Genomic DNA, 23,448 nt, shown 5'->3' on the forward strand with positions numbered 1-23,448 from the left:
ACTGAGTTTTGTTTACTGTAAATTTAACTTTGGTACTGTTTTTTTCCATATACAGTAAGACACTAAAACAAAAAAACTAACAAAAAATACATTAAAACAAGATGTTACGGTAAAAACAAACTGGCAGCTCTGTTGCTTGAATTTTACCGCTAAAAAGAGTGGTATTGTTTTTTCATTCCATTCCATTTACCGTTTTTTTCGGACTATAAGTCGCAGTTTTTTTCATAGTTTGGCCGGGCTCCAGTGCGACTTATATGTTTTTTCCTTCTTTATTATGCACTTTTGGCAGGTGCGACTTATACTCCGGAAAATACGGTATTTATATGCTGTAAATAACCCACTGCTTTTACTGTCAAATTCTGGTGACTTAGCTGCCAGTTTTCAAAGTAAAATGTAACATTTTTTGCAGCATATGTAAAAAATATATATTGTTAATGTCTTAAATATATATACATGTATATTCATATATTACTCATTGTTAAAAGCAGCCCTCTGAGGGCAACCATAACTCCGATGTGGCACTCAATGAAAACGAGTTTGACACCCCTGCACTAGAGAAACACTGAGTAAAAATACAGCTTCCAACCACTCGGTGGCAGTACTGCGTCAGTTTAGTGTTTAACCAGCCATAGCTCCAGGAATTTGGGATGTCGCAATTGCGCCAATTCAATCAATCCCTGCAAATTATGTGCGGCGTTGCAACTTTGTCCCCGCACATTTTGGCCAATCAGAGTCATTTTCTCCAACTGAATTTGTCGCTTAAGTGGCACTCAGACACACTCATCTGATCGAAACTGTTTGTTCCTTGTATAGACTGAACAGGAACAACAAGAACAAATTAACTCTTTATTGACCACAACATCCTGGTCTAGCGTCTCCACCTCATGGTGGTTGGTTCAGATCCTACCTCAACGACAGTTCAGAATATGTAGTCCTCGGAAAAGCACGATCCCATACTCATTATTCCACCTGTGGAGTCCCCCAGGGATCAATCCTCGGCCCAGCTCTTTTCACACTTTACATGCCTCCCCTCGGTCACGAAATACGCAGTCATGGAATTTCCTTCTACTGCGATGATACACAACTCGACACGAAAACAGACCCCTCTACCTCTCACTATCTCTCCTTTTACATAAAAAAGTGATAATTTTATGAGAAAATACTGCAATATTACAGAAACAGAAAGAATATGAGAAATTGTTCCAAATTTTGTAAGAAAAAGTCGACACATTTTGAGAAACAGACTGCTTTTAGTTATTTTTTGTTTTGTATTAATTTTTTTGTTTGTATTTGGTTTTTAATCTTCATTATTTACTTCAAGTTATTACAGTATGTCTCTATATACATTTTTTCAAATGTTTTATTAATTATGGCCAAAGGGGGCGCATTTAAATTTCTTACACACACTTGTTATTACATATGTTGGCCAGTGGGGGAGCACATCAAATTTTTACACACACTTGTTATTTCATATGTTGACTTTAAAAACCGACATACAGTCAATTTGAAAAATCCCTCCTTTTTGGGACCACCCTCATTTTGATAGATTTCACCACCAGGGGTGCAAATGAGACATTCTCTATTAGATGCAATGGTTTTCCGTATTGGGACCATGATTTATGTACTAACTTGTTCACCGGTCCTCATATGGAAGGTGTCTCAAGAAGGGTAGAAATACAAGAACACACACACACACACACACACGCTACTATTACGGGGGATTAATGAACATTTATGAAAGTGACAATCCTTAACAATAAAAATCCTACAATCCCCTGTTTGTGGAGAAGGAAAGACACAGCCAAAGACGAACGTTGGATCCCTTTAATAACGATATTAATAATATATTCCACAGGTGCTGCTATCAAAAATCTCCTACCAGTCCGCACACTACCAATGCTAAGCTAAAACAGCCAATGAGGGCGCCCTTGGTGACGTCACATTTCACTTGGCAACCAGACTGCCTTTTAAAGGCACACACTCATGCACTCTTCTTTCATGAAACATCTCTCAACCGCATACACCAGATACATGAAAGTTAAAAAAAAAAATAGCACATTAATTACTGTCCTTAGTAAATAATCATAGCTCTTAAGGAATAATTCCGTAAGTAAATCAATTACTTTTTGGGGAAAGTAACGAGTAACAGTAATTAATTACTCTTTTAAAGTGATTTTCCTAACACTGGTGTCTAAACTTTTGACTGGTTTTGTAAATGAAAAATTGGTGAAAATATTTTATAAGAAATTATTAGTTTTTCAGATGTGTGGTATCAAGACACTGACACTGTAACCACTTTAATCATTCCTGTATTTACTCCTATAACTACTGCCTCCGCTCTGATTGACGCCATGTTTGTTGCCAAATAGTACAAATAGACTGTGGATTATACAGTGCATCAGGGAAAAAAATCACAGCGCTTCACTTTTTACACATTTTGTTATGTTACAGCCTTATTCCGAAAGGGAATAAGTTCATTTTTGTCCTCAAAATTCTAGAGATAATAATACCCCATAATTACAATGTAAAAAGGTTTAATTTATATTTATTTTATTTTTGCTCAATACTTTGACAGAAATTACAGCTTCAAGTCTTTTTGAATATGATGCCACAAGCTTGGCACACCTACTGTATCTTTGGGCAGTTTTGCCCATTCCTCTTTGCAGCAACTCATGAGCTTCATCAGGTTGGATGGGAAGCGTTGGTTTTCATCCAGGATGTCTCTGAAAATTGCTGCCTTCATCTTTCCCTTTATCCTGATTAGTCTCACAGTTCCTGCCACTGAAAAACATCCCCACATCATGATGCTGCCACCCCCATGCTTCACTGTAGGGATGGTATTCACTCCAAAGAGTTTAATATTTGTCTCATCAGACCGAGGGACATTGTAAAATACAAATAAACAAGAAAACACTATCATTTATATACACAATGTATAAATAGATAATATCAGTATATGCAGTTGTAGAGAAAGTCACTGGAAGCTCCAGTGCCGCACAAATCCAAGTCGCAAAACTATAGCTTTTGATGTATTTCCTCTGACAAATATGCCGTCTTTGCATCTTTTCCTCTCATCTCCATTTTTTTTCTTTTCTTGACAGTCACGCCAAGGGTCGCGACCTCTGTGTGGCCACAAAGGGGCAAGTGAAATACAGTGGCGCTGTCATCGCTGCAGCCCGGCAGCCTGTGACAGTACCCGGAGACACACACACAAACACACACACACACACACACACACACATTCTTAGAGTGTTAGTCACTTGGTCACAGCAGACGCCTTTGTCAAAATGTGTGTGTGTGGTTGAAGATGGAGGAGGATGGATGGGATGAAAGTGTCGACCCGTGACTTGTAGAATATCTATCAGCTACAGTATTCTCTCATAAGTAAGAACATTTTTGCGAGCATATTATTATTGTCTAGCTGGCAAGACAAGTCGGTAGCCACATATTTTGGTGTCTTGCATACAGTCAAGCACGGTGGTGGTACAGTAGCGTCATGCTTTGAGGGTGCATGAGTGCTGTCGGCACATTTTCTTTCAATGAAACACAGCTGCCCTGTGGTTCATTGAAAGAAAATGTGAATTAGAGCCAGGGGCAGACTTGCCATTAGGCAAACACAGGTCTGGGGGTCCAGAGATTTCCAGGAGCTCCAAAATGTCTGATTAAAAAATAAATAAATTCATCCATTCATCTATTTTCTACCGCTTGTCCCTTTTGGGGTCGCGGGGAGTGCCGGAGCCTATCTCAGCTGCATTAAGCTCCAAAATTTCTCAATGGAAAAAAAAAAATAATAATAATAATAATTAATCCATCCATCCATTTTCTACCGCTTGGGTTGGGGCGGGGGGCGTGGTTAAGAGGGGAGGAGTATATTTACAGCTAGAATTCACCAAGTCAAGTATTTCATATATATATATATATATATATATATATATATATATATATATATATATATATATATATACATATATATATATTTATAATAAATACTTGACTTTCAGTGAATTCCAGCTATATATATATATATATATATATATATATATATATATATATATATATATATATATATAAATATATATATATATCCATCCATCCATCCATTTTCTACCGCTTATTCCCTTTGGGGTCGCGGGGGGCGCTGGAGCCTATCTCAGCTACAATCGGGCGGAAGGCGGGGTAGGGTATATATATATATATATATATATATATATATATATATATATATATATATATATATATATATATATATATATATATATGAATAAAATAAATACTTGACTTTCAGTGAATTCCAGCTATATATATATATTTATTTTATTATATATATATGTATACCGGTATATATATATATATATATAAATAAAATAAATACTTGAATTTCAGTGTTCATTTATATACACACCCATAACACTCATCTACTCATTGTTGAGTTAAGGGTTGAATTGTCCATCCTTGTTCTATTCTCTGTCACTATTTTTCTAACCACGCTGAACACCCTCTCTGATGATGCATTGCTGTGTGGCACGCACGAAAGTGCTTTCATCAAATGCACTAGAGTCTGGAATCTTCCATCTCTCCCTAGAATGGCCCAAAACCGGTCAATCTTTGCTTCCTGAGGAAGATCTTCACTGCCAAGCACTTGGTAGTCCACTACTTCTTCCCGGAGGCTATCCAGGTCCAATCGCAGCTGCGGCTTGGAACTTACAAGCGTATTTCTTCATCTTACTCGTCGTCGGCGTCGCCACGGCTGTATCTTCCTCGTTCTTCTGCTTCGTTTCCTTGTTGTGTGCGCAGTTGTGCACTGCACTCTCTAAAAGCCCTAGATGTTATTGTCACATATGCATGTACAGTAGATGGCAGTATTGCCCTGTTTAAGAGTGTCACAACATTGCTGTTTACAGCAGACAAACTGCTTTACGGTAGACGGAAACGTGACTGCTGTTGTTGTGTGTTGTTACCGTGCTAGGGGAACGTTAATGAAATTGCCTAACAATAAACCCACATAAGAAACCAAGAACTCGCCCTCGATCGTTCTACAGTTATAACGTGATTGGGCAGGCACGCTGTTTATATTGTGGGAAAGCGGACGTGAAAACAGGCTGTCCTCACTCAAGTCCGCTGAATTTCGGGAGATTTTCGGGAGAGGCGCTGAATTTCGGGAGTCTCCCGGAAAATCCGGGAGGATTGGCAAGTATGTTCCCGTACAGTAAGCAACTCGTATCTAGCGCTATGCTCTCTCTCTCTGTTTTCTCCTCCTCCGTGCTCATTGTGCGTTGTCCTGTGTCGTGTCTTCCAGCAGCCTTCCTCCGTCCCGTGATTACGAGCTGTGTGTCTCGTCTCCCCGTGTTCCTTCTCTGGTTATCTGGCTGCCTCTCTTGGATCTCGACCTCCCGCCTGGACACGGACTTTTGACGCCCCGCTATTACCCTTGACTTCCTGCCTTTTCTCTGGACTCTTCGAGCCTGCCTTGCCCCTCTTGGACTTCCGCACCTCACTCAACACTACCGGTAACACACTACAGCTAATATCTACACATAGTCACACAACACACACATTTTAGATTAGTTCTCAGACTCTATTTTCTTATTTATATATATTTTGCATATATATATAAATGAACACAGAGCTAAACGACGTCCCGGCTGTCTGTGCCGTCTCCTTTGTCCTGCACACATAACATTTTTAAAGGCATTATAGGCTGAATAGAGCGACTACTGCAGGCTCCATCGTAAGCGGACTTCAGATCGCATTTATTCACTAATTAGAATACATAAAAGAAGAGGATTGTGAATGTTAGACAGAATTCCCAAAAATTACAACTCTCTTTGATTGTTATTATTATCATTATTATTATTACTATTAATGTGCTGCTCCCATGCTAGGTTCTAACAAAATGCTACATAACCATGTTTGGTCTGTGGAGGGCCCCAATGTCTTGGTTTGCCTTGGGCCCCCAATTGACTAAATACGCCCCTGACTGAGGCATCTACTGTGAAATGGTGAAAGGAGCACCACTACTGCATCCATCTTACGGAAGGCTGTTTATGTGCATGTATGTGTGTAGTAAACAACTGCACCTGGCCACTTACATAAGCTAACGCCTCGGAGGCTGCGGCACACCTCTGTTGTCAGACTTTCCACTGCAGTGACCTCACGCGCTTGATATGCTGGCACACGGTCATAAACGTGCACACACACACAAATGTGGCATTACACAATTGGACGCACAGATGTCTGACATTCCCTGCAGCGCTTGAAGAATGCACTCAAACATTTATAATATTACTTAAGTTTGTAAGATCCAAATGGACAAAAATCCCAATGGACTTCAGTGTTGATTTTAATTTGGCAGTTTAGTCCCTCCTTCTTTTTTTTTTTCAATCAACATTCAGCTGTGTGTGTGTGTTTTTAATTAAAGCTAGATTGCTAAAATAGGACACACACTCACATATGTGAAGAAGACTGCAGTGTAATAACCAGCAGGCCAGCGGCAGATTACAGAGTGACGGTAAGCTCAGGGTCATTGCAGCGTGACCCCAGATGATGCTGTCGTAAAAAGTTGTTTACAACTATGAAAAAATAAAGGTTCCATGTTGTAATATTTTGCAACAGTTTCAGTATTTAAGGCGCCATATTAGTATATTAGAAATCCAAAATCGTGCTTTGAAGCTGGAATTTTAAACAAGTTTAAAGGCCTACTGAAATGCAATTTTCTTATTTAAACGGGAATAGCAGGTCCATTCTATGTGTCATACTTGATCATTTCGCAATATTGCCATATTTTTGCTGAAAGGATTTAGTAGAGAACATCGACGATAAAGTTCGCAACTTTTGGTCGCTGATAAAAAAGCCTTGCCTGTACCGGAAGTAGCAGACGATGTGCGCATGACGTCACATCCGCACATTGTTTACAATCATGGCCACCAGCAGCGAGAGCGATTCGGACCGAGAAAGCGACGATTTCCCCATTAATTTGAGCGAGGATGAAAGATTCGTGGATGAGGAAAGTGAGAGTGAAGGACTAGAGGGCAGTGGGAGCGATTCAGATAGGGAAGATGCTGTGAGAAGCGGGTGGGACCTGATATTCAGCTGGGAATGACTAAAACAGTAAATAAACACAAGACATATATATACTCTATTAGCCACAACACAACCAGGCTTATATTTAATATGCCACAAATTAATCCCGCATAACAAACCCCTCCCCCCTCCCGTCCATATAATTCCGCCAATACAACTCAAACACCTGCACAACACACTTAATCCCACAGCCCAAAGTACCGTTCACCTCCCCAAAGTTCATACAGCACATATATTTCCCCGAATTCCCCAAAGTTATGTACGTGACATGCACATAGCAGCACGCACGTACGGGCAAGCGATCAAATGTTTGGAAGCCGCAGCTGCGTACTCACGGTACCGCGTCTGCGTATCCAACTCAAAGTCCTCCTGGTAAGAGTCTCTGTTGTCCCAGTTCTCCACAGGCCAATGGTAAAGCTTGACTGTCATCTTCCGGGAATGTAAACAATGAAACCCCGGCTGTGTTTGTGTTGCTGCAGCCGCCCGTAATACACCGCTTCCCACCTACAGCTTTCTTCTTTGCTGTCTCCATTGTTCATTGAACAAATTGCAAAAGATTCACCAACACAGATGTCCAGAATACTGTGAAATTTTGCGATGAAAACAGACAACTTAATAGTTGGCCACCCTGCTGTCCCAAAATGTCCTCTACAATCCGTGACATCACGCGCAGGCGTCATCATACCGAGACGTTTTCAGCAGGATATTTCGGCGCGAAATTTAAAATTGCACTTTAGTAAGCTAACCCGGCCGTATTAGCATGTGTTGCAATGTTAAGATTACTGCGTGGTCGGTAGTAGTGCGTTTCAGTAGGCCTTTAAAGTTAAGTTAAAGTTAAAGTACCACTGATTGTCACACACACACTAGGTGTAGTGAAATTAACCTCTGCATTTTACCCATACCCTTGTTCCATCCCCTGGGAGGTGATGGGAGCAGTGAGCAGCAGCGATGGCCGCGTTCGGGAATCATTTTGGTGATTTAACCCCCAATTCCAACCCTTGATGCTGAGTGCCAAGCAGGGGGGTAATGGGTCGCATTTGAATAGTCTTTGGTATGACTTGGCTGGGGTTTCGAACTCATGACCTACCGATCTCGAGGCGGACACTCTAACCACAAGGCCACTGAGCAGGATTTTTAAGGGTGATTTTATTAAGCCTTATATGAGTGTAGCTTTGATGCTAATGAGTTGTGTTTGTCCATGTCTGTCAATGCCAATGTGTGCATTTTGTCCACTTTTTACATAAACTCTCTAACCCTGCACTTGTCCAACCTAATAAATACCATATATTGATCAATCAAAGTTTACTTATATAGCCCTTAATCACAAATGCCTCAAAGGGCTGCACAAATCACAACGACATCCTCGGCTCTGATCCCACATTCAGTGTTGAAAAATCTTAAAATGTGTTTTGTGACAATTACAACTTTGACCACAGTGCCCAGTTGCTATGTAGAGTGGCACTTTCCGTCATTTTCAGCAGAATGCATTGCAAAATGATTAACCCACCCCCCTACACACACACTCTTCCTCTCACGGGAGATCCCCCCAGGAATGTGGCCATATGAATCCCTTCCCAGCTGTCTGTGTTTAAGATAGAAAAGAAAAAATATATAAACAATAGTAAAGTGCAGTTCTTAACGTAGTCTACTGTCTCCAATTTATGTGGCAACAACATCAATATTTAGGTATATATGTTTGTCTGTTTAAGAAAAAAAAAAAATTGTTTTGGAATCATTTGGAATATTTATTTTACAATGACTTTGGCATGTAAACATATTACTTCAAAACCTGCACATATAATTCAATCCTGGTTTGAGTTAAATAGTATTCAAATATGTGTAGATTATCAGTCATCAGGTCATATACAGTAATCCACAAAGGTTGAATGGACTCTTCTGAATTGTCGTCAACTAATAAGAAGTCCAGTTGCCTCCATATAACCTTTGTGGATATTATAAAACTCCCTTTACACAAATAAAATAATCGGGTTGACCACCCTGCAATGTGTTCCTTTTTTTATTTATGGGGAGTTGGCAACCCTGACCACCACCAACAGTGGCAAATATAGCTATTAGAAAAACAGAAACAGTTCCGCTTTCTGATGATGAGAGGGGCGTGATATGTTGAGGATACGGGAATGCTCTTTGCAGCTTATCATGAATTGCTAGACGAGAAGAGGGAATCGAAAAGGACACACTTCTTGTTTCGCTTCTGTAAATGTGAATGTGGAAATGAGCTCATGCCTGGCGACCAGAGTGGATGAAAACAAAAATATATGCAGATAACGATAAACGGTAAACTCTACTGTCATAACTTCGTGTCACACAGCAACTCTGCATCATGCAATCAGATAATTAGATCTGTGATGGCATCAGCACCAGCATCGTTGTGACCAAGAAAATACTTTTCCATGGCTTTCAGCACAACACGACAGGAAAACTGAGTTCCAGGTGAAAAGTCTTGCAAAATACTCTCACTTGCTGTGTCAACTTTGTCAACATTTTGTGTTAGAGCCATTTATTCAGAACAACAGCATAAGGGTGAAAAAGGTGGGAAAATGCCTGTCAAAAATGCAGCAATAATATCATGAAATATAAGTTAATTTTGTATTTTGAATGACCATCAAAAAGTTGCATTAAAAAAAATTAGTTTAGATAGGCAAATATCACCCTTATTTGAGATATTTAATCTTACTTAGATTTCAGTTTTTGCAGTGCAGTATCTCCCTAGGCTTTTTAAACTGAAGGAGTACCACAAAGCTCAATTCTCAGCCCATTCCTTTTGATCATTTATTGCTTCCTATTGGTCAGTTTATCCACTTACATGGTGTCTACGCCCATTCTTAAACCCATTGACACCCAACTCTTACGCGGCACTTATCCATCCAGACTTAAGCACCCATTTAAACGTAAGTTATGTTATGTTTAGACGTAGGGATTTATGGTTAGCTTTTATGTTAGGTTTCGGATCACCCACATTTCCTGTTGTTGTGTATTGTCTTGCCCAAAGTGTTGATAGGTCACAATTGCGCACCTGTCACACGTCCTCTGCACACAGCAAATTTATGGTGCACACAAAATCCGATCCTATCTGAACTCTAAACAAAATAAACAGAAGTATTTCTTAATAACAATAATAATAGATTTTATTTGTAAAAAGCACTTTACATTGAGTAAACAACCTCAAAGTGCTACAGTGTATAAAAAAATAAAATAAAAAGATAATAAAAAATAAATAAAAATAAAAACTAGAACAGCCAAATAGCTAAAACTAGTATGCATATATCTAAAAAAAAAAGGCTTTTTTAAAAAGAAGGGTTTTTAAGCCTTTTTTAAAAGCATCCACAGTCTGTGGTGCCCTCAGGTGGTCAGGGAGAGCGTTCCACAGACTGGGAGCGGCGGAGCAGAAAGCCGGGTCCCCCATTGTTCGTAGCTTTGTCCTCGGAGGTTGGAGGAGGTTAGCCTGTCCGGAGCGGGGGTGTCGTGTGGAGGATTTGGGGGTGAGTAGTTCTTCTGTAGGATTTTGCAATGCAACTCTGCGAGTGACAGTTGACAACATGTGGCTCGAACAGATAAAACAATATTTGTCAACGCTGTTCAATTATTGTAAGGTCTGTCAAGAGGCTTTAAAGAGGACAGGAAGTCCATCGATCCCTTTATTGAGCAAAACTATTTATTTTCGAATGTCAGCACGCCAAATACATTAGTAAAAAAACATCTATCTGGAAAATCTGGTCATTTTCTGGCGTACAAACCATGCCAAAATCAACTCGTTGTCATCTGTCATATCAACAGCACCTGCTCGCTCTTTCTCACCTGCATCACCGCCATTGCACAAAGTCATGGCCCTGAGCCAGGTTGTTACGTCATGACTCCTCAATCTGATGTGTGCGTATTCTACTGTCATTTGTTAAGAATGTTAATTTATTGACATTCATCATGAAATGTTGTTACTAGATTACAGAAGTGCTAATAAAAAGTTGTATTTTAAAGACAGAAAGTTCAAAGAATGTACTTTTTATCCAATGCTTACATCTCATTGTGCAACATGAGAATGGTTTAAAGGGATACTAAATGTGATCTCTGAAAGAGGTACAAATTATTTCCAAAGTAGGACCCCCACCCAGGCATACAAAACTACACTGCAAAAATTGAAATCTAAGTAAGATTAAATATCTCAAATAAGGGTGATATTTGCTTATTTTCTGTCTGATAAGATAATTCTTCTCACTAAGCAGATTTTATGTTGGAGTGTTTTACTTGTTTTAAGGGTTTTGGTCCTAAGTTATCTCAGTAAGATATTACAGCTTGTTGCTGAGATTTTATGACCTATATTGAGTAAAACATGCTTGAAACTAGAATATCAAGTGATGCAAAGCTGTGTCATCAACACTCACAAGTATAAAACTACTTTTTTTTAAAGTAATCATTTCTTACTTCAAGCATGAAAAAAAAATCATGATGCCGAGCGCATATCATTATGTCAAGATAAAGGCACTAGCATTTACTTCATTTAAGAATATTTCTCAACATATTGAGCTAAAAGGTCTCTTTTTTTTCTACCAAGAAAAGTGCACTTGTTATTAGTTAGAATATACTTATTTTAAGGTATTTTTGGGTTCATTGAGGTTAGCTAATTAGGGCCCGCATGGCCCATTGTAAAAGGAATCCCAACGGGAGTCCTTTTACAATGGGGCATAAGGACCTATTGAATTTGTAACGTTTTATTCTTTATTATTATTATTATTATTATTATTATTATTCTTCCGCAGCTTTGCGCTGTAATTTGACCCCCTTAACATGCTTCAAAACTCACCAAATTTGACGCACACATCAATAAACGCAAACAAAAGTATTGGGACACTTAGGACTAAAACTTGACAAAAGTATTGGGCTACTTGGGACTAAAACTTGACAAAAGTATTGGGACACTTAGGACTACCACTGGACAAAAGTATTGGGACACTTAGGACTACAACTGGACAAAAGTATTGGGACACTTAGGAGTAAAACTGGACAAAAGTTTTGGGACACTTAGGACTAAAACTGGACAAAAGTATTGGGACACTTAGGATTAAAACTTGACAAAAGTATTGGGACACTTAGGACTAAAACTTGACATAAGTATTGGGAAACTTTGGACTACCTCGGGACAAAAGTATTGGGACACTTAGGACTAAAACTGGACAAAAGTATTGGGACACTTGGGACGTAAACTGGACAAAAGTATTGGTACACTTGGGACTAACATTTGACAAAAGTATTGGGACACTTAGGACTAATACTTGACATAACAATTGGGACACTTCGGACTACCACTGGACAAAAGTATTGGGACACAACTGGACAAAAGTATTGGGACACTTAGGACTAGCACCAGTCAAATATGCGGGCCGACCAACGCTGCTTGCAGCTTTAATTTTACTTGTTTTGGAAAGTCTTGACAAGCCAAATTGTCTTGTTCTATCAGGCTTGTCCCTGCCAGTTTGGTTAAGTTTTAGTTTTTCCTCTGTTTGTTTTATTTTCTGTCAGCACTCTTATTTTGGTTCAGTTTCCTGTTTGTCTCTCAGAGTACTGTCCCCTCAGCTGTGGCTGATTGGCACCTGGCCACACCTGGTGTCAATCAGCCAGCTGCTATTTATACCTGCCCTGCCCTCCAGTCACTGCTGGATGATTCTGTCAGAGTGTGTAGGTGACGAACCCCAAGATGCAGAGATGACGATAGGCATTGAGCGGGAAAACATTTTTTAATGTCCAAGAGTAAAAATAAAGAAAAGACACAAACCAGGAACACCAAACTGGAAAACGGGAAACAGGATCCAGCAAACAGGAACGAGGAACAAAAAGACAGAAAGCAGTCCACGGCATACAGGAACAGAGACAAGTAACAGGTAGGAGCTACAAGTATTACTGACAAGTATTTATGACAATAATCCAGCAGTGACTGGAGGGCAGGGCAGGTATAAATAGCAGCTGACTGATTGACACCAGATGTGGCCAGGTGCCAATCAGCCATAGCTGAGGGGATAGCACTCAGAGAGACAAACAGGAATCTGAACCAAAATAAGAGTGCTGACCGGAAATAAAACAAACCGAGGAAAAACTAAAACTTAACCAAACTGGCAGGGACAAGCCTGACAGCTACATCTGTAAGTGCAAGTTAAAACTCTCCTATGCAAGGCGAAAACCGTTTATCAACAACACCCAGAAACGCCGTCGGCTTCGCTGGGCCTGAGCTCATCTAAGATGGACTGATGCAAAGTGGAAAAGTGTTCTGTGGTCTGACGAGTCCACATATCAAATTGTTTTTGGAAACTGTGGTTGTCGTGTCCTCCGGACCAAAGAGGAAAAGAACCATCCTGATTGTTATAGGCGCAAAGTGTAAAATCCAGCATCTGTGATGGTATGGGGGTGTATTAGTGCCCAAGACATGGGTAACTTACACATCTGTGAAGGCGCCATTAATGCTGAAAGGTACATACAGGTTTTGGAGCAACATATGTTGCCATCCAAGCAACGTTACCATAGACGCCCCTGCTTATTTCAGCAAGACAATGCCAAACCACGTGTTACATCAACGTGGCTTCATAGTAAAAGAGTGCGGGTGCTAGACTGGCCTGCCTGTAGTCCAGACCTGTCTCCCATTGAAAATGTGTGGCGCATTATGAAGCCTAAAATACCACAACGGAGACCCCCGGAATGTTGAACAACTTAAGCTGTACATCAAGCAAGAATGGGAAAGAATTCCACCTGAGAAGCTTAAAAAATGTGTCTCCTCAGTTCCCAAATGTTTACTGAGTGTTGTTAAAAGGAAAGGCCATGTAACACAGTGGTGAACATGCCCTTTCCCAACTACTTTGGCACGTGTTGCAGTCATGAAATTCTAAGTTAATTATTATTTGCAAAAAAAAAAAATTAAGTTTATGAGTTTATAGTGCATTCAATTGAATATGGGTTGAAAAGGATTTGCAAATCATTGTATTCCGTTCATATTTACATCTAACACAAATTCCCAACTCATATGGAAACGGGGTTTGTAAAATAATTTGGCTTTGTGTGTGTGTGTGTTGTTCCAATGCCAACCAAATAAAGACGTGAATACCAAAGCATTTGTAATTTCAACAATTTTCTGGGAGAAGTGGTGCATTATCTGACAGAAGTTCAGGGGTGCCAATATATTTAGCCATGACTGTATACCAGTATGATGAAAAAATATCTTTCCGACGACACGAATCCACACATAGTCAAGTAAGTATGACTTCAGCTCTGTAAGATAATACCAGGAAATCGCGCAGCACCCTTTTTCAGGAAGGCCGAGAACCAAACTATTGTGCTATCGAGATAAATATGGAGCATGAGCTAAAAAAAAATAATGTGGATTGTTTATGCATTTGTGACGTTTCGTCGGGCTTTATTTGCACCGAGCTACATCTAACCCCTCGGAGCAACTCGAGGCGCAACAGTTCTTGTGTATCCCTGCAACTGCCATTGACTTTGATTGAGGCCTTGACTCGCCGACTGGTCAGGGACGAGTTTAGCCGCGTTTTGCACGTGTGTGTCTGGAGACAGAGGATGGGCCCGGGGACAAAGCGCCGGGGGTTAGACGAGGCCGCGCATGGAGCCACAACTCCCCCTCAGCAAACAACACGCAGACCAAACTACCAAGGCAGCCTATACAAACACACCCCAGCCGCATGACAACACTATTGTGGCACTCTGTGTGTTTGTGTGTGTGTGTGTCAGGGTTGAGGCGGTCATCTAAGTTCGAATGCAAAGAGGGAGATTCACTTCCTTGTTGAGATTGACGTATGATATTGACACAGTCTATCATCACAATAAGAAAATGATCAAAATGTAAATGGGTTATACTTGTATAGCGCTTTTCTACCTTCAAGGTACTTAAAGCACTTTGACACTATTTCCACATTCACCCATTCACACACTGATGGCAGGAGCTGCCATGCAAGGCCTTAACCATGACCCATCAGGAGCAAGGGTGAAGTGTCTTGCTCAAGGACACAACGGACGTGACTAGGTTGGTAGAAGGTGGAGATTGAACCAGGAACCCTCAGGTTGCTGGCACGGCCACTCTGCCAATAGCGCCACACCGTCCCCAACGTCTTACCTGAGGGGTACGGGGTTTTACATCAATACCAAATAGCATACTTGCCAACCCTCCCGGATTTTCCGGGAGACTCCCGAAATTCAGCGCCTCTCCCGAAAACCTCCCGGGACAAATTTTCTCCCGAAAATCTCCCGAAATTCAGGCGGAGCTGGAGGCCACGCCCCCTCCAGCTCCATGCGGACCTGAGTGACGTGTTGACAGCCTGTTCACACGTCCGCTTTCCCACAATATAAACAGCTAATGATCGGGGGCGAGTTCTTGGTTTCTTATGTGGGTTTATTGTTAGGCAGTTTCATTAACGTCCTCCCAGCGCGGTAACAACACACAACAACAGCAGTCAAGTCTTCGTCTACCGTAAAGCAGTTCGTCTGCCGTAAACAGCAATGTTGTGACACTTTTAAACAGGACAATACTGCCATCTACTGTACATGCATATGTGACCCACCCATAATGTGTCACATTTTTGTGTTGATTTATTTATTTTATTTTGTGGTTTGAATTCGTTTTTGGAGCTGTCATTACACATTTATCAGTATTCACATTGGTCAGTAGGGGGCAGTAGGGCGTTTCTTCTCAATTGAATGCTATCACCTGCAGACCGGAAGTGTCTTGTCATTCTGATGAGAGCGACCAGTCTGTGGACAATTGAAACGTCCTGTGTGCTTTTTCTTCCTGTATAACAGGTTAGTTTTGGTGAATCAACTCACTGAATAATATCCATGTGATCTTTATAAGTTTAAGTACACATTCTGATGGTGGAGCCTAACTCTAAAGTGTTTGTGAGTTGTAGTTTGTATTTGTGAATGAATCCAGTGCACAGCTGCAGTAATCAATACAAAAAGGCGACGTGAGTGCACAATGTTTATATAGGAACTTCTGATCCTAATTCAGACTCCCAAATTAGAGCTCCCGTTTTCTTATTGATTTTATAATGTATATTTGTATAATGTGTGTGTTCTGAAATAGTGACAGAGAATAGAGCAAGGATGGACAATTCAACCCTTAACTCAACAATGAGTAGATGAGTGTTATGTGTGTGTATATGTGTAAATAAATGAACACTGAAATTCAAGTATTTCTTTTATTTATTTATATATATATATATATATATATATATATATATATATATATATATATATATATAGCTAGAATTCACTGAAAGTCAAGTATTTCTTATATATATATATCTTAACCACGCCCCCAACCACGCCCCCGCCCCACCCCCGACCACACCTCCCACCCCCCACCCCCCACTTCCCGAAATCGAGGTCTCAAGGTTGGCAAGTATGCCAAATAGGTCCTTTTATAAGAACGTATTATCATTAGAGATGTCCGATAATATCGGTCTGCCGATATAAATGGCAGATAAATGCGTTAAAATGTAATATCGGAAATTATCGGTGTCGTATTTTTTATTATCGGTATTGTTTTTTTTTGTTTTTTTTAAATCAACATAAAAAACACAAGATACACTTAAATTTAGTGCACCAACCCAAAAAACCTCCCTCCCCCATTTACACTCATTCACACAAAGGGTTGTTTCTTTCTGTTATTAATATTCTGGTTCCTACATTATATATCAATATATATCAATACAGTCTGCAAGGGATACAGTCCGTAAGCACACATGATTGTGCGTGCTGCTGGTCCACTAATAGTACTAACCTTTAACAGTTAATTGTACTCATTTTCATTAATTACTAGTTTCTATGTAACTGTTTTTATATTGTTTTACTTTCTTTTTTATTCAAGAAAATGTTTTTAATTTATTTATCTTATTTTATTTTATACATTTTTTTTAAAAGTAGCTTATCTTCACCATACCTGGTTGTCCAAATTAGGCATAATAATGTGTTAATTCCACGACTGTATATATCGGTTGATATCGGTATCGGTAATTAAAGAGTTGGACAATATCGGAATATCGGATATCGGCAAAAAGCCATTATCGGACATCCCTAATTATCATCTTGACTTTTAAGCAATAACATTCTGAACTGGGGCAGCACGGTGGAAGAGGGGTTAGTGCGTCTGCCTCACAATACGAAGGTCCTGGGTTCAATCTTGCGCTTGGGATCTTTTTGTGTGGAGTTTGCATGTCTTCCCCGTGACTGCGTGGCACTCGGAGGTTTCAATTAAAGGGGTGCCCCGATCCGATATTGATATTGGATATTGGTCCGATGTCAGCATAAAAAAAACCAGGTGTCGGATAATATCGGCTTGCATCTAAAATCTCCAATACAAGCAGTTTTGCAAAGATGGACAGCCAATTAACATCTAAATGTCCTCCAATAAACACACAATGTTGATCTTTTCTTGTATTTTAGTCATTTATAAAAGGTAAACATGGTTTTGGTGCCACTATGAGCTAGCAGCTACACAACAGCTAAGCACACAATAGCACACAAGCTGGACATATGTAATAAGTGTCCTTAAAATTAACAATATTGCAGTCCAAAATAGGCCCTTTTTCAATATTAATGGTGTTGAATAATTATAATTGCAAATTCTTTACAGATACAAAGGGCCTTATTTACAAACATGTTGCGTGTACAAAAACACGTGCAAACTTGATAGCTGATCTACTAAGCACGTGCAAAGCGGATTGCGTCTGTTAAAGGGGAACTGCCCTTTTTTGGGGGGAATTTTGCCTATTATTCACAATCCTTATGTAAGAAAAGAACACAAATGTTTTTCTTTTTTTATGCACTCTAACTAGTAATAAATGCAAAGTTGCTCTATTCTGCCTATAAAGCCTTTAAAAAAACATCCGAATACCTCCATTAAGATTTTATATACACACTGTAAGTATATATGTAATGTAGTAACGGACACATTTATAACATTTAATAATTACGTATTTTAATTTTAAAAAACTCATCACAATGTTCACGCTTTTCTTCGACAACATCACTAATTATTACACATTAACTTCACAGGAGCAAACATAATAAAACATCACTTACTGTACAATGTCTGATCTCGTTAGGATGCAGACCGTTAGGATGTTGATATCTTCCCGTTTAGATGAAGAATGACTAATAAACGAAGAAGAAGAAAAAAGGGGGGTGGAACCAAGCGCAGACCAAGCAACTTTTCGTGTCTTTCTCGCCATTTCTGGGTCTAATTTGGATGCCAATTTTGACCAACTCGTCGAATTATGTCCTTAGCCTTCTAATATCCAGGTGAGAGGCGTGATTTATGATCTAGAACAGGGTGTCAAACTCATTTTAGATCGAAAATGTCAGGTTGAAACACTGATGACTTCTATTAAACAAGACAAGAAGCAAGGAATTAAACAGAGACAAAATTACATTTGGCTGAATTGAGGAGAGACGTCTGGACTGTACTCTTTGTACAGTCTCACCACGCTCTGACGAAAGATTGCACGCTTCCTTTTTTATTTGGACTTTCCCTGATTACATGGCAACAGCTGTTTCTAAAGGAGAGGGGTCGTAAACAGCCACCACTTTTGGTTACACAACAGTTCGAAGAAAATATTGTAAAACAGTTCAAAGAAGAGGTCCCTGGAGGGGAGTCAGGTCCTCCTTCCTCTTTGCTTTGTAGATCTCGGGTCAAGACAATATCTTTCTGTTGATTACAATACATGAAAGAAACAGAACACCTTTATGTTGCTTCCCATCCTACACAGTGGAGTTTTACAAGCCTTCTTCTTGGTAGGATCAAAGACAGCTTTTGTCTTCTCGCCGGGAACTCATGGCAACACAAAGTTTTGTGATAACTTAGATACAATTATTCTGACAGGGGGCCACATGGAGAAAAATCTACTCCCAAGTGGGCTGGACTGGTAAAATCACGGCACGATAACTTAAAAATAAAGACAACTTCAGATTGTTTTCTTTGTTTACAAATAGAACAAGCACATTCTGAAAATGTACAAATCATAATGTTGTTGGGGTTTTTTACACTTACATGTTGCGGTTAATAGTATTCTATCTTTATTTGTCGTTATTGATATTTTCTGAATAAATTACGTGATAATGTTCATCAGTCAACTCACTGGTGTTAGTTTTCAATCTATCAAGATAAAAAAAATTATATCAAAATCAAATTACAGTATGTTATTTATGTAGTTTGCTCATTTTCCTCGACCATGTAGCATCATCTACAAAGATACAAAGAATTGCTATTGCGACATCTAGTGGACACATTTAGAACAGCAGTTTCTTTCATTCAAAAATTTCAGGTTAATTTTTATACTTAGCAAACACATCCCGCGGACGGATAAAACCTGTTCACGGGCCTGATCCGGCCCTCGGGCCATAGGTTTGACACCGCTGATCTAGAATAAACTTTAACGAGCTCCGAGGCGAGAGAACAGTTCACCAGCCGATTATATCAATTTAGCAGCATAAGCTCGTTAGCTCCCTGTGACCACAATGGCGCTATAAATAGTTAGCCTGCGTTAACGCGTTATCGGCCAATACTCAAGGCTCCAATATTGGTATCGTATCGAAAGTAAAACCCTATTTGATTTAAAATTTTGTTTCCCCAGCAGTATTTGACTTGAGATGAAAGGTTTAATGTATGCATTGATTTCACGGACCGGCTTTCTACGTGAGGCAGATAAAAACAGCAAAAAAAATGTGCCTTTGGCTACAATCTGAAAGATAAATTGGAGAAAATGCAATAGTTTATAAATTACTAGATGAGGCAATTCCTGAAGGAATTGCATGCGAATGCTCCAATGCTGACAGAATGAAGTATGAATGTAAGAATAGTTTGAATGTTGGAATGTTTAGAATGTTGAAGCATTTGAATTTCCAGGAAAACCGGAATTTGGTTTGGAACTTGGGAATGACTTAGTTTGAATGTCCAGGATGAGTGGAATGTGTAGAAGTTGGAATGGTTTGAATAGGTTGAAAAATGTTGGAATTGTGGAAGTGTGAAAAAATGGATCATTCATTTGGAATGGGGAAAATCTCCCTAAAAACCGAGAATTCTTGGAAATACGGGAATTTTTTTTTTTTACAGTTTTTGAAAGGGAGCACACAATTCTTGAACAGGCTGAATATTTTGAAGTTGGAACAGTTTGAGTGGGAGTTGTGGAATTTTGAAAAATGTCTCATTTTTTCAATGGAAATTTCATGGAAATTTGGGGATTTAGGGAAAAGAGGGATTTTTTTGGAAAATGCAAAAAACATGTGAATTTTCTGAATTAGTTGAAATGGTTGGTGTTGGAATTTTTCAAATCGGTGGAGAAATGTTGAAGTAGTAACATTTTTAATTGAGAAATGTATTAAGGAATTCCTGGAATTTCATGAGAACCGGGAATTTTTGCAGTTCCAAAAACAACTTAGTTTTTTGTCCTGATTAAAAGGAATGTTTTGATGGTAGAACGGTTGAAATGGGTCGTAAAATGTGGAAGGAGTAGTCGCCAGAAAACAAGTGTCAAGAAAAGGTTTGAAAAAAATGGAATTCTGGGAATTCCTGGAATTTTTGGGGAAATTGAAAAAACTAATTGTTTCAATGTCCAGGATGAGTGGAATTTGTTGAAGGTGGAATGGTTTGAATAGGTTGAAAAATGTGGAAATGGTGGAAGTTTGAAAAATGGCCAATTCATTTTGAATGGGAAAAATGTCCCGGGAAAACCTGGAATTCTGAGAAATCTGGGAATTTGGGGAATTTGTCAACGGGAAAGCCTGTGATTGGAACGGTTTGGATCGGATGAAAAAAAGTGGAAGGTGGAGCGCGTCAAAATCTGGAGAAGAAGAAGAAGAAGAAGTTGAACAAAAAATAGATGAATTTTGGTGTAGAAAACCATATTAATAGTGTGAATGCTTTGGAGCATTCACACTATTAATGTTGCTGTGCGTCCCGGTAGCAAATGTGTCAAGAAACGGTCCCCGAACCAGTCCCCGAACCGGTGGTTGGGGACCACTGCTTTGGATGATAGCTCACGCAAGCCAGCTGATTTCAAACGTCAAACAGATGCTTAGTCACCTTTTATTCCAATCTTCAAACTTTTAGGTCGCTGCCATTGGACTTCATGGGGGTCAAAGTTCAAATCCGTCCACGGTAAATGTGTCTCGATGCCGAGTGTTTAGCGGCTATCAAATCCATCCCGGAGGTGTGTGTGTGTGTCTTGTCAGGTGTGTGTCAGATGTGTGTGGGCCGACCGCAGCGTGTACACACGACGCCATGGTGTCGACCACAGACGTTGCCGGTGACCGCCGTCTGCTGCCAGCTCGCCGCTCATTAGGCGGCTTCCCGTGCCAGGAGACGCGCTCTCCATTTGTTTCACGACACTCGGACATAGTCGCACACACGTGTCAGTGGCAACATACACACACACACGCACACACACGGGTAGCGAAACCTGTGTCTGCCTCTGTGACCTGTCTGAACTTTGGCTCACCCTCAGCGCTTCATCACACCACACAAGCTCACACCTGGATGCCTGTTGGCTGCAGGGAGCGAGCAGCCGGGTCGTGACCTTCAGCAGAGGACGAGAATGTAGAAAAAGAAAGGTCGAGGACGACTGAACGGGAACTTTTTGGGGGGTTGCTGGAGAAAGGAAAAGAACAGTGGCACCTCAACTTACCAGTACACATTTCTCTGCTTTGTGTTATGCTTTAAAGGCCTACTGAAACCCACTACTACCGACCACGCAGTCTGATAGTTTATATATCAATGATGAAATCTTTACATTGCAACACATGCCAATACGGCCGGGTTAGCTTACTAAAGTGCAATTTTAAATTTCGCGCAAAATATCCTGCTGAAAACGTCTCGGTATGAGGACGTCTGCCGTGACGTCACGGATTGTAGAGGACATTTTGGGACAGCATGGTGGCCAGCTATTAAGTCGTCTGTTTTCATCGCAAAATTCCACAGTATTCTGGACATCTGTGTTGGTGAATCTTTTGCAATTTGTTCAATGAACAATGGAGACAGCAAAGAAGAAAGCTGTAGGTGGGAAGCGGTGTATTGCGGCAGGTGTTGTGCCGGATAACGCACCCCCGCCGTAGAATGCACCCCCTGACTGTTGTGCCGGATAACACAGCCGGTGTTTCATTGTTTACATTCCCAGAAGATGATAGTCAAGTTTTACCATTGGCCTGTGGAGAACTGGGACAACAGAGACTCTTACCAGGAGGACTTTGAGTTGGATACGCAGACGCGGTACCGTGAGTACGCATTCAGCTGCGGCTTCCAAATATTTGATCGCTTGCCCGTACGTGCGTGCCGCTATGTGCATGTCACGTACGTAACTTTGGGGAAATATATGTGCTGTATGAACTTTGGGGAGGTGAACGGTACTTTGGGCTGTGGGATTGAGTGTGTTGTGCAGGTGTTTGAGTTGTATTGGCGGGTTATATGGACGGGAGGGGGGAGGTGTTTGTTATGCGGGATTAATTTGTGGCATATTAAATATAAGCCTCGTTATGTTGTGGCTAATAGAGTATATATATGTCTTGTGTTTATTTACTGTTTTAGTCATTCCCAGCTGAATATCAGGTCCCACCCGCCTCTCACAGCATCTTCCCTATCTGAATCGCTCCCACTGCCCTCTAGTCCTTCACTCTCACTTTCCTCATCCACAAATCTTTCATCCTCGCTCAAATTAATGGGGAAATCGTTGCTTTCTCGGTCCGAATCGCTCTCGCTGCTAGTGGCCATGATTGTAAACAATGAGCAGATGTGAGGAGCTCCACAACCTGTGACGTCACGCTACTCGTCTGCTACTTCCGGTACAGGCAAGGCTTTTTTGTCAGCGACCAAAAGTTGCGAACTGTATCGTCGATGCTCTCTACTAAATCCTTTCAGCAAAAATATGGCAATATTGCGAAATGATCAAGTATGACACATAGAATGGACCTGCTATCCCCGTTTGAATAAGAAAATCGCATTTCAGTAGGCCTTTAAGGAGGACCTGTTATTCAAAACCAACTTTTTTATACAAACCCCAAAACCAGTGAACATGGGACGTTGTGTAAATGGTAAATAAAAACAGAATACAATGATTTGCAAATCCTTTTCAACTTATATTCAATTAAATAGACTGCAAAGACAAGATATTTAATGTTGGAACTGGTAAACTTTGTTATTTTTTGCAAATATTAGCTCATTTGGAATTTGATGCCTGCAAGATGTTTCAAAAAAGCTGGCACAAGTGACAAAAAAGACTGAGAAAGTAAAAACAAGACAATAAAACAAGTGGATCAATTCAAATACCGGGGTGTCACAGTAACATCTGATGGTAGGTGCGGAAAAGAGAT

The sequence above is a fragment of the Nerophis lumbriciformis genome, linkage group LG25 (assembly GCF_033978685.3).
Source record: "Nerophis lumbriciformis linkage group LG25, RoL_Nlum_v2.1, whole genome shotgun sequence".
Classification (NCBI taxonomy): Eukaryota; Metazoa; Chordata; class Actinopteri; order Syngnathiformes; family Syngnathidae; genus Nerophis; species Nerophis lumbriciformis.